This window comes from Spermophilus citellus, assembly GCF_964194105.1.
Source record: "Spermophilus citellus genome assembly, chromosome: 2".
Lineage (NCBI taxonomy): Eukaryota > Metazoa > Chordata > Mammalia > Rodentia > Sciuridae > Spermophilus > Spermophilus citellus.
Window position 1 is genome coordinate 190,370,255 of NC_138183.1, and position 12,786 is coordinate 190,383,040.

Below are 12,786 nucleotides of genomic sequence, written 5' to 3' on the forward strand. Positions count from 1 at the left end.
ATATACCATATACCATATACCACTATACTTATCTATAGATAAGTATATAGCTATAAATAAGACTGTCACAATAAAACTATCAAAATTAGGAAATTAACATTGTTACTGAAAGGATAAAAAAAATTGAAGTTAAAATGTAAAGGACCGGGTATTGTAAAGTTTCTAAGCTGCAAAGCCTGAGTTAAAATGTAAAGGACCAGGTATTGTTAAATTTCTATGCTACACTCAAAGCCTGAAATTCCTGTAGCTGTTAGGACAATTCCCGGGACTGCCCATTAAATAATCCCCCCTGACCACTTAGTTGTTTAACAACTTGGACCCAGTGCAGCTCAGCACGTAGGCACCTCAGGGCCCAAACCAATCAGTTTGAATGTACCCCCCTCCTTAGGACTGACCTATCACTCCCACCCGACCTGTTCCCGCCAATGAATGTGCTAATCATGTTTGAGAGTTGTTGTTTGATTTTCCCGTGCCTCATGATGATTTGCTCTGATGTATGCAAAGCCCCCGCCCTCCCCAAAAAGTGTACTTAAGCACTGCTCAACCCCAGCTCGGGGCTCTTGGCCTCTCTCCCTTCTTGAGTGAGCCTGGAGCCCCAGTGCGCTGGATCCTCAATAAACCCCCTTTTGCTGTTGCATGAGTCCGTCGTTCGCCGGACCCTTACATTACCATCTACCTCTTAACCCCATTCAAGTTTTGCCATTTGTCCTAATATTGTTCTTTATAACAAAAAGATTCAGTTCAAAATCATGCATGCATTTAGTTGTCATGACTTATTGGTTTCCTTCAATCTGAAAGTTCCTTAGTCCTTTCTTAACTTTCATGGCCTGGAGGATTATTTTCGAGAACTACCTTGACTTGTGGGTTTGTCTGATGTTTCCTAGATATGAGTTTCAGGATATAAACTTTAGCAGGAATATCACAGAAGTCAGTTGACACTTGATTTCAGATGTTTCATTATCAATGAAAATTACTGATCTCCTGATAAAGATGGTATCTGTCAGATTCCTTTAAAGGTTCTCTTTTCCCTTTTTTCCTTTAAAGGTTCTCTTTTCTCTTTTGTGTTATATAAGTAGTAGGAAGATTTATCAGACTTAAGGTGAAGTGTCCACATGATCTGGTGTGGGGTAAGGCCAGAGTCTAATGTTTCCTTAATAGAAGGAAAGAAAAGCAATGTTGCTGAGTGAAAAGCACTTTGAAGTTGGAGACAGTACTGCTGAGTAGTTCTCTAGATGGCCTTGGATTCCCTAGTTCTCCCCCATTTCTCACTTATAGTTCTTAAAAATAACTGTACAATTTACTGGGAGTACAACATCCTGAGATAAGGGGGATATTATGGTTTGGATTGAAGTGTTCCCCTAAGACATGTTGAAGGCTTGGTACTCAATGCTGCAGTGTTGGGATTTCATAAGTGATTGGATCGTGGGGATTCTAACCGCATCAATGAGTTAATCCATTGAGGGATCCATAGCTGAATAGCCTATTGGGAAGTGCTGGGAACTGTAGGAAGTAGAACGTAATTGGAGGGAGTGGGAGCTGCATCTTGTCCCCAGCCCCTTCCTGTCTTAGTTTTCCAACTGCTATGAGGTGAGAAACTTTCTTCCTCCATATCCTTCTGCCATGATGTTTTGCCTTGCCTCAGGCCTAAATCAATGGAGCCAGCTGACCATGAACTAAAACCTTTTGAAAACATGAGCCAAAACAAGTCTTTCCTCCCTTAAGTTGTTTTTCTCAGGTAGTTTGTCATAGCAGTGAAAAGCTGACTAACACAGATGAGATGGCTGAACAGCCTGGGCTTTGTTCAGCCTCCCCTAGAAATAACATGCCCTCCAGTGGGTTAGCCCAATGTGTTGGATGGCTTCCAGGAGATAAAACCAGAGTAGACTGCTTTCCAGGGTCCCAAAAACCGCAGCACCAAGTGGGCACTTGAAATTAGAGCCATCTCCCCTGGACAATGTTCCCGAGCTTGGAAATACTGGCTTACAGTGAATCCTAGACTTCTCTTGCCTTGCCACCTACCTGTAATTGAGCTGATTCACGTAATGTGTGCATAGGGATATTCTTTCTCACCAGAATCAGACAAGTTGGTACCAGTGTACACTGAAACCACTTTACAAAACGCCTTTAGGGAACTAGACCCCTGATCTGCCACCTGTGGGTGACTCCTGTTTTATGCTTCCATTTCCTCCAGCAGGCGCCTCCTCTGGAATTAGAATATTAAACCAGGACAAGAAAGAAAGGAAGGAGAGCCTGCAATTTATGGTAAAGACGAACCTGAATTGGAAAGTGAATGCCTGGAAATGGGTATGGAAAAGACTGAGGCTGAACGTGGAGATGGTCCTGATGTGAAAGGGAAGTCTACCAAACCTACAGAGTAATGAAATCCCGAAAGTAGATGATGGGCAGCCATAAGTTAAGACAAACTTAAGCCATACATACTGTCATATTGAAAATACGACTTAAATTATCTCAATAAAACTTTACAGTTTTCCCAGGGGAGGGGGAAACATGGGTGCTGCAACATGGGTGAACCTTGAGAACATTATGTAAGTGAAATAAGCCAGTCACCAAAAGAAATACTGTGTGCTCTCGCTTATATGGGGTTCTAGGTTGGTGAAGTTCATACAGATAGAAAGTAGAATGGCGCTTGTCAAGAGGAGGTGGGGGAGGAGGAATGGGCAGTTAATGTTTAATGGGTTGAGAGTTTCAGTTTTGCAGGAGTTCTGTGGACAGATGGCATGATGATTACACAACAGTGTGAGTACACTTAATACCCCTGGATCATACACTTGGAAATGATTAAGGTGGTATATTTTGTTATGTGTATTTTATTGCAAATTTTAAAAAGGATGAGCTACCAAACTAAGCAAAGATCTGGATGAATTTTAAGTGTATATTGGTAAGTGAAAAAGCAAGTCTGTTTATAAAATTCTGTTCATATGACATCATGGAAAGGCAAAACTGTGGAGATGAGAAGTGAAGTAGTATGGGTTTGGTGGGAGAGGAGGATTGAATAGGTGAAGCAGCACAGCACATATTTTAGGGTAGTATAACTATTTTGTGTGATACTGTAATGGTAATATGACATCATGCATTTGTCAAAATCCACAGAACCTTAATGTATTCAATTTTGTGTGTGTGTAGTTCTGGGAATCAAATGCAGGGCCTCTACCACTGTGCTACATCACCAGCCTTAATGCATGCAAATTAAAAAATTATTTAGGAGGTCAGAAGACTCCAAGATGGATAAAGAATGGGACAAAATAACTATATTATGAAACAACCTCACTGAAGCAGATGGGAGAAAATTTGCTAACCTAAGTAACTTTGGAAATGGTTAGAGTCTATAAAACTGTGTCTACTGTGGTATAAATTAACCATTCTGAAATCACTGTATGTATATAGGGAACAGAGCAATTAAGAAAACTAGTGGTTGATAATGGAAGCCAAGTTTCTTACTATGGCAGTAAGAGAGGAAAGAGGCTAGAATGAATCATGGTAATGGGTTGGAGTTGGAGATATCAGAATGAATGTGTGTTTCACTTAACATAGTTACAGATGGTCACATACAGAAATTATAGCTGTGTGCATACACAGGGCTTGGTACACACATATATTTTCCTTCTTATATTCATAAAGACAGACCAGAAGAAAAGACATATTGTTAGTAGCAAAGAGCACACTTAGTGTCACTTCACTTTTCCTTCCTTCCTGGCTTCCTTGCTTCCTTCCTTTCTTTCCTCTGTGTTGGTCAGCATTTTCATTGCAGTGGCCTGGCAAGAACAACTTCTGGGAGGAAAAGTTTATTTTGGGCTCATGGTTTTAGAGGTTCAGTCTGTGGTCAACCAGCTCCATTGCTCTGAACTTGAGGGATACAGTTCAAGGGCACACCCCCAATGACCTACTTCCTACAACCATGCCTCAGTACTACAGTTACCACCCAATAATACATTCAGAACATTAACCCATCAAATGGATTGATCCACTGATGAGGTCACAATGCTCATAATCTAATTATTTCACTTCTGAACATTCCTACATTGCCTGACACATGAGCTTCTGTGGGGGACACCTCATATTCAAACATTAATAGGATTGAACCCGGGGCTTATACATGCTAGGCAAGTGCTCCAGCCCTGAGGCACACCCTCCACCCTCAGATCTTAGTTTCTAATACCATGCTCCAATACAGAAAGTAGAAATGGCTGATTCAAGGAGGGATTTCAGGAATTCTACAAGATGATCCTGGAGCACCTTGCAGTGTCAGGATGTAAGAAATTATTAGGAAAAGATGGAGGTATATGAAGATGACATAATTTCTAACCGAAAGAGCTGCCCAAAGCTAGGCAATCTGAGCATCAAAATAAAGTACTGGATTATAAATCAGAGTACAAATTAAATATCCATAAGACCATACTGATACACATAAGTGATAGAGTAAGTAATTAAATGGAAAAGGAAAGAATAGAAAAATCTGTGTCATGCAAAGGAAACAACAGCATGAAGAGAGTGCCTACAGAATGATAGAAAAATTTTTGCCAGCTACTCCTCCGACAGGGTACTAAAATTCATAGTATATAAAGAACTGGAAAAAAACACCAAAAAATCAATAAATGGGCAAAAGAACTAAACAGACATTTTTCAAAAGAAGAAATGAAAATGTCCAATAAATAGATGAAAAAATGTTCAACATCCCCAGCAATCAGGGAAATGCAAATCAAAAGTACAATGAGACTTCATCTCACTCCAGTCAGAATGGTAGCCATCAAGAATACAAATAATAATAATAAATGCAGGAGAGGATGTGGTGGAAAAAAATGTATACTCATACATTGTAGATGTGACTGAAAATTAGTACAACCACTATGGAAAGCCATGTGGAGATTCTTCAAAAGATTAGGAATAGAACCACCATGTGAACCAGGTATCCCACTCCTTGGTATTTATCCCAAAGAACTAAAGTCAGTATACTATAGTGATATAGGCACATCAGTGTTTATAACAGCACAGTTCATAATAGCCAATTATGGAACCAGCCCAGGTACCTGTAAACAGACGAATGAACAAAGAAAATATAGTATATATACACAATGGAGTTTTACTCATCCATGAAGAAGGATGAAATTATGTCATTTGTAAATGGTTGGAACTGAAGATGATACTAAGTGAAATAAACCGGACTCAGAAAGTCAAGAGTTAAATGTTTTCTGTCATATGCAGAAGCTAGAACAAAATAAGGAGAAAAAAAAGATCCCACAAAAATAGAGGGGAGATGAGTGGAGTAGAGGAAGAAGATTGATGGGGGAGGGAGGAAGGTAGGCAGAGGGAGGAACTGTGAAATGAAACTGGCAAAGCATGCAATATACATATATGAATATACAACAGTGAATCCCATCCTTAGGCATATCTATGAAACACCAATTTTAAAAGATCAGTCAATAAATAGAAGAAAGACCAGTGGAACAGAGGAAAGGGAACAGGGGGACAAGGACAGGAGGGAAAGAGGAAGCCCTGGGACTGAAATGCAGCCAGTTATATTCCATGCATGTATAATTATGTCAACATGAAGCCCAGTATTATATATAACTAGAGTGCACCAAAAACATTAAAAAATAAAAATCTATACAAAAAATTCCAAATAATTCATGTCTGCCTTCAAGGAAGCTGAGCATAACTCATTACTTATTAAGTATATGTTGACTTCCTTCCAAAGAGTTGAATATGAAAAGGTACAGAAATCTAACCAACATTTCCTCAGCCAGAATAGCAAAGTTAGCATCAACTGTTTTAAGTCAGCCAGTTGGAGATCGCATTCTCCTAATTTCCTGTTCACTGCTCCCTTTCTGAAACACCTGTAACCCCAGCTAGTTGGGAGGCTGAGACAGGAGGATTACAAGTTGGAGGCCAGCCTGGGCAACTTAGGGAAGCCCTGTCTGAAAATAAAATTGAAAAAGGATTGGGGATGTACCAGTATAGAACAGCCCTGGGTTCAACTCCCAGTCCCCAAAACAAAACCAAAAAATAGTGATAAAATAGTGATCATGTGGACAGCATGCAGCCCTGATAGGATATGATGAACTGCAGTAACTCTGTGGGTCTTCCTGCCCTCTAGAGTGGATAGCCCCAATGTAACCACAGGGAAATCATCAGAAAATCCCCAAAGGACATTCTATAAAACACCTGATCAGTACTCCTCAAAACTGTCAAGATCATAAAAAGTAAAGAAAGAAACTGTCACAGCCAAGAAGAGCCTAAGGAGAGGTGACTAAATGTAATATAGCACCTTTAATGCAATCTTGGATAAGTAAAGGGTATTAAGGAAACTTCCCAACAAAATATGGGCTTTAGTTAATAATAACATATTGACATTGGTTTATTAATAATGACAAATATTCCATACTAATATGGTAATAATAGGGGAAATTACATGTGAGGTATATAGAAACATTCTGTACTGTATTTGATTTTTTTCTGTAAATTTACAACTATTCTAAAAGTAAAGTATGTTTAAAATTATAACAAAATAACACACATATAAAATAGATGTTTCTCTTATTTTATTTTTCATCTTTTTTTTTTAAGTAGAATTGGAACACCAGGATATTTCAGCAGAAACTGGAATTGGCAATGGTAATTTTGGCAATGACGAGATGGGCAAGACTTCAGCAATCCTTAGAAAGGGAAAGGACATCAGCGTATGCCCTCAATGGCCTCAAGAGCAGGTGCCTGGGGGTACCAGCAAGTGCTTGGGCAGGTACTGGAGGCCATATGCCCCTTTAATCCTCAACAGAAACAAAGGGGTCTCTACAGAGAGCCAGAGCTAGGGCAGACTGGAGGAAAATGGTGGTGGAGCCGTCTCATCTGCTTGGCAGGTGTACTCAGGGGGTTCACAAAAGTATTGGGAGAAAATAAGGAAGTCTAGCATCCTTACAGAATGTACAAAAGCAGAGCCAAAAAGTGACTATTCTGTGATTGTGATTGTAAACCATTATATTAACGTAAAGGACTCTGTGGCCTGAGTAACAGGTGATCTACAAATGAAGGGACTTACCTCTAAGGCATCTCTACAAATCTCCTTATGGTCTGTTAAATGTAAAATGTAAAGATCTGTAGAATCTATACATACTTATAAATGTACTTGTGTCCACGCGCACACTTCAAATGCAACTAAATGGCCCCAGTGGTTTTTTGTTTTCATTTTTGTTTTGCTTTAAGTAGTCAACACATAGATATCAGAATTACTTTTCATTTTATGCAATCAGTTAGAAATACAAACCTCAACCAATTTTTTTCTTTTTTTTATTATTTTTTAGATGTTGATGGACCTTTATTTTTTATTTCTTTATATGTGGTGCTGAGAATCGAACCCAGTGCCTCACATATGCTAGGCAAGCACTTTGCCACTGAGCCACAACCCCAGCCCTCAACCAATTCATTTTTAACTTCTTTTTGTGTGTCTAAAGATAAGATTGATGGTTTGAACAGATATCTGTGTTCCTGGTTTTGTGTTAACTGGACAAGCTTGGATTCTTGCCTAATTATCAAGTCTTTGAAATTCTAGTTCTAGAAGGACTTCCCTCTCCTAACCTCCTGTTCACTGCTCCTTTCTGATGCTCAGCCAGCAACTTCTCTTCACTCAACTTTTCCTAGAGTCTGGAGGATGCCTGGCTCCTCTATGTTAAGAATGAGATCTGTGGGGTTTAGTAGGATTAATTCTTCTCCCATCTCCTGTTGTTAACTGAATCATTTTTGGGGGGTGGGTGGGAGTACCAGGGATTGAACTCGGGGCACTCAACCACTAAGCCTCATCCCCAGCTCTATTCTGTATTTTATTTAGAGACAGGGTCTCACTGAGTTGCTTAGTGCCTCACTTTTGCTGAGGCTGGCTTTAAACTCGTGATCCTCCTGCTTCAGCCTCCCGAGCTGCTAGGATTACAGGCATGTGCCACTGAGCCCGGCTGGTTAACTACCAGATCTATTGAGACACACCCTAACCTCAGCAAAAGGCTTGTTCAATGAGGATTATGGACTACATGACTAATTAATAGGCCCCTATCTGCACAGAATCTTCATTCATTCATTCAAGTATTTGTGAGCATCACAGGTACCAGCCAGGAGGCACTACAACAGCCACGAATAAAACACTGTCCCTTTTTTCCTTGGTGTTTAGTCCAATGAGAAAGACTAGCTAATATTAAATAAGGGTTAAATGTCATACATGTTAGGATAGGGGAATATTGGGCCACTATCACTAAAACAATGTTTTCAAGGTTTTTTTTTTTTTTAAATGGGGGTAGAAGTTATAGACTCCTTGAATTTGATCATATCATGAACCCTAGCCCCAGAAAACAAATATACCCCCAAAAGTAAAAATTTTGAGTTGTTTATGGGTCCTTTGAAGCCCTTTCATGGACTCGAGTTTAGAATTTGGACCCTCTATTGGTGAACACCAAAATCAGATGAAACCAGAAGCAGCAGAAATTCTAAGATACATGGGAGCGCTAAGGCAGAGCAGCAGCAGGAATGGAAAATAAGTTTCTACAGCTTTATCTCATATGTTTTATCACCAGCTAATGCAAGTGGTAATTGGTTTCCAGGGATAATCCACCACTGAGGACCAGTGCTCTGTGGAGTGAACCCAGCCTCCCAGGAGAGAATACTTTATCAGGTAGTCACCTTTGCTCTAGTGCAGTACTACCCTTGGACCTGGGCGGATAGGGCCCTGCACCCCTCCTTCTCGCCGTGGAGTATGTACCTTGAAATTTTCTGTGTCCCCCTTTGGGCTAGAACAGTCTAGGACTGGCAGTGTTTTCCAGGTGGGGTACTCCAAACCCTGTTTCTTTCTTTTCTTTCTTTTTTCTTTTCTTTTTTTTTTTTTTTTTTGTATTGGTTTTAGTTGTAGATGGATACAGTATCTTTATTTAGATGGATACAGTATCTTTATTTATTGTCTGTGGTGCTGAGGATGGAACCCAGTGCCTTGGACATGGGAGGCAGGCGCTCTACCACTGAGCTACAGCCCCAGCCCCAAACCCAGTTTCTTAAATCTTCCTTCCTGTACATGGGGTCAGCCAGGTGCCCTGAGGAGCCCCAGAACTGGTATCTGTGGGGTTGTCCCAGTGGCCAGGCTGCAGTTCCAGAAATTCAGCCTGTGGGGAAGATCACTCCTGCTGACCAGGATTTTACAGGATCATGTGAGATTGGGCTGTCAGAATGGGGCTGACACAGATTTTGGGTGACTTGCTGTCAATCAGACACAGCTCCTTAGCACTTAGAAGTCCCCTTCACATATCTTGGAATTCTTGCTGCTTCTCTATCACTGACCCTGAGGCTGGCCATATGTGTGGGCCTGTGCACTAACCCTTGACCATCTCTGACCACAAGAGCACCACCATCCACACAAGGCCCACGAGGGCAGAAGCAGGTATCTTTTACCCTGGATGTTCCCTACTGCCACTCTAAAGGCAGTCCCTTCATACTACCTGTCAGAGGCAACTTCAGGGCATTGAGGGGCTTTTCTCTTCTTAAAGATTGGTTTTTTGGGGCTGGGGATATGGCTCAAGCGGTAGTGCGCTCGCCTGGCATGCGTGCGGCCTGGGTTCGATCCTCAGCACCACATACCAACAGGGATGTTGTGTCCGCCGAGAACTAAAAAAAATAAATATTAAAAATTCTCTCTCTCTCCTCTCTCACTCTCTTTAAAAAAAAAAAAAAAAAAAGATTGGTTTTTTGTTTGTTTGTTTGTTTAAGTACTAGGGATTTAACCCAGGGATGCTTTATCGCTGAACTACATCCTCAGCCCTTTTTATTTTTAATTTTGAGACAGGGTTTCACTAGGTTGCTTAGAGCCTTGCTAAGTAGCTAAGGCTGGCTTTGAACTTGCAATTCTCCTTTCTCAGCCTCTGGAGCTGCTAGGATTATAGGCCCAGGCCACCACATTTGGCTCTTCTTAGACCTTTAAACTACTGCCCTGCAACACCAGTAGACCCTTCAGATTGATTGCCTCTTGCCTCTTCTAGGTAGGCTTAAACCATACCAGACAATAAACAGACTTCCTTCTACAGATGGGCCATCTGTTTATTCTACATAGCCCTGATGGAAAGCAGGGGTGCCAACACTAGCAAAGGTTGATTCAAGGAATGCAATGATGGCAGCCTAGAGAGTAAAAGGAAAGCATGGTTGGGAAGTATTATATGTTTATGCTATAAAATCTGAAATGGCAATTTCCCAGAAAAATGTTATCATTGACAGTTCATTAATTTTTTCTTTTTGCAGTGCTGAGAATTGAATTCAGGGCCTCCCACATGCCTGGCAAGTGATCTGCTCTTGACCTCTACCTGCAGCCCAGGCTCATGAATTAAACCATACTGTTAATATAGACAGCCTCACGAACCACACAGATTGGCCCCGAGCCTTGAGCTTCAAGTATCCCAGGAAGATCTTTTCTTCCTTCCCTTCCTCCTTCCCTCCCTTCCTCTTTTTTTTTTTTTTTTTTTTTTTTTTTTTTTAATGTGGGGATTGAACCCAGGGCCTGCTCATATTAAGGTACTAAGGAAATGCTCTACCACTGACCCATACCCTCAACCTCCAGGGAAATAATTTCCTATGTGGAGTGCTGGCAGTAACTTTGCCTCCATGGAACATTTAGCACTGTTTAGAGATATTTTGGGTTGTCACAGCTGGAGTGGGGGTAGGAAGTACTACTGGCATCATGCAGGCAGAGGTCAGGGATCCTGTTAAGTACCCGACAGGATTGTTTGTTATGGGGATGCACAGGACATCCCCATAACAAACAATTATCTGGCCCAAAATACTATTGGTACTGAGGTTGAGAACCCCACCCTGGGACATCCAAGCTCTATTAAGTTCATTTCCAGGCTAATCTGTTGGTCAGAGCCAGGTGGTGTAATGTTTTTTGAAAGGAGCCACAGGGCTTGGGATGTGGCTCAAGCGGTAGCGCGCTCGCCTGGCATGCGTGCGGCCCGGGTTCGATCCTCAGCACCACATACCAACAAAGATGTTGTGTCCGCCGAGAACTAAAAAATAAATATTTAAAATTCTCTCTCTCTCTCTCCCCTCTCTCACTCTCTCTTAAAAAAGAAAAAAAAGAAAGGAGCCACAGACTCCCCTGGGACGCCATTTAAAATGCTGTCTTATGAACCCCACCTCAAGTCCTCTATGGGTGGGGTCCTGGAATGTGTGTTTTCCAGAAACTCTCTGGTAACCCTTGAAACTGAAAACCAGTGTCCCACTTTGCCTGGGTCACCAATCTAAATAGATTCCCTTCCCCAGAGGGTTTGTTCATTCCCTCAACAAATATTAAATGCCAGGCATTATGAGAAGCACTAAGGACAGAAAACATCTCTGTCTTCAGGGTACCTAAGCTGGGGAGGGAATCAGACAGTAATAAGTAGATAATACGAGTGGTAGGATGTGATATAAATTAAAACTAAGCAGGGTAAAGAGGTGCTCTAATTTGGCTCTTGACTATCTTCCAAAGTCCCCTGTGTTAAGGGCTTGGTGGCCAGCCTGTGGTGCTACTGAGAGGGGGTGGAACCTGTAGGATTGTGGGGCCTAGCGGGAGGATGTTGAGTCACTGGGAGTTTGCCCTCAAAGTGGATATTGAGATGCTATCCCCTTCCTCTCTCTCCTTCCCAGCCACCATATGCTCTCCACCTTGTTGTTCTGCCTCACTACAGACCCAAAAGCAATGGAATCAACCAACCATGAACTGAAACCCTCTAAAACTGTGAGCTGAAATAAACCCTTCCTCCTTTTAAGTTGTTTATCTCAGCTACTTTGTTATAGTAACAGAAAGCTGACTAACACAAGAGGTTAGAAAGTGACTGGGGTTTTATATATTTTGTGCTATTTTATAGTTAATGAAGTGAAAAACCAGCCTCTACCTCAGAGCAAAGCCTGTCCAAGGAAGGGGGTGTGACCCTTGTCCTTGGAAAGACCCTCAGAGCACTCCTAGGCACACACCCATCCTGCTGATTTGTTTATCTACAAATAACAGGAGAGATCTGCCAGGTGTCCCTGACTCAGTCAGGCTAGGTGGGGACCCATAGCAACCCCCTAGCAGCCATCAATCACATGAGACAGGAAAAATACCTGGGATGCCAGATGACCCTCCCAGTAGTTTATGGTGGTTGATAACATGTTGGGAAACCATGTAGTTTAGCATGTACACACCTCGTACCTAAACCAATCAGTTCAAAGGAATCCCCCTCTTGCACTAACCAATCACCCCTACCCAACTTGTTCCCTCCAGTGAATGTGCTAATCATGTTTTAGAGTTGTTATTTGATTTTCCCGTGGTGTGTGATGATTTGCTAAGAGATGCTATGATGTATGTGGGGTCCCTGCCTCTCCCAAAGAATGTATAAAACTGCTGCAAACCCTGGGCTCGGGGCCTCTCAGCGTCACCAGTTGCTGTATGTGCACGCGGAGGACCGAGCTAGCTCACAATAAACACCTCTTTGCTGCTTACATCGATCTTGGTCTCTGGTGGTTTTTTGGGGGTCCCGAATTCGAGCATAACAGAAGAACCAAAAGGAAGATTTTCTGTTAAGTGGTGTTTAAGCAGACATTGGTAGACATGATGGAGCCTTTCAGGCAGAGGGAGCAGCAAAAGGGTAGAGCAGAGGGAGCGAGAGGGTGTAGGAATTGAGACCAGAGTGCAAGTCAAAGTGTGCATGTTGGTGACCCAGAGTGGGGCGAAAGGGTGAGGGGTAAGCAGAACCTGAGGAGAGTAGACACTGACAGGATCAGAGAGTGCTGTTA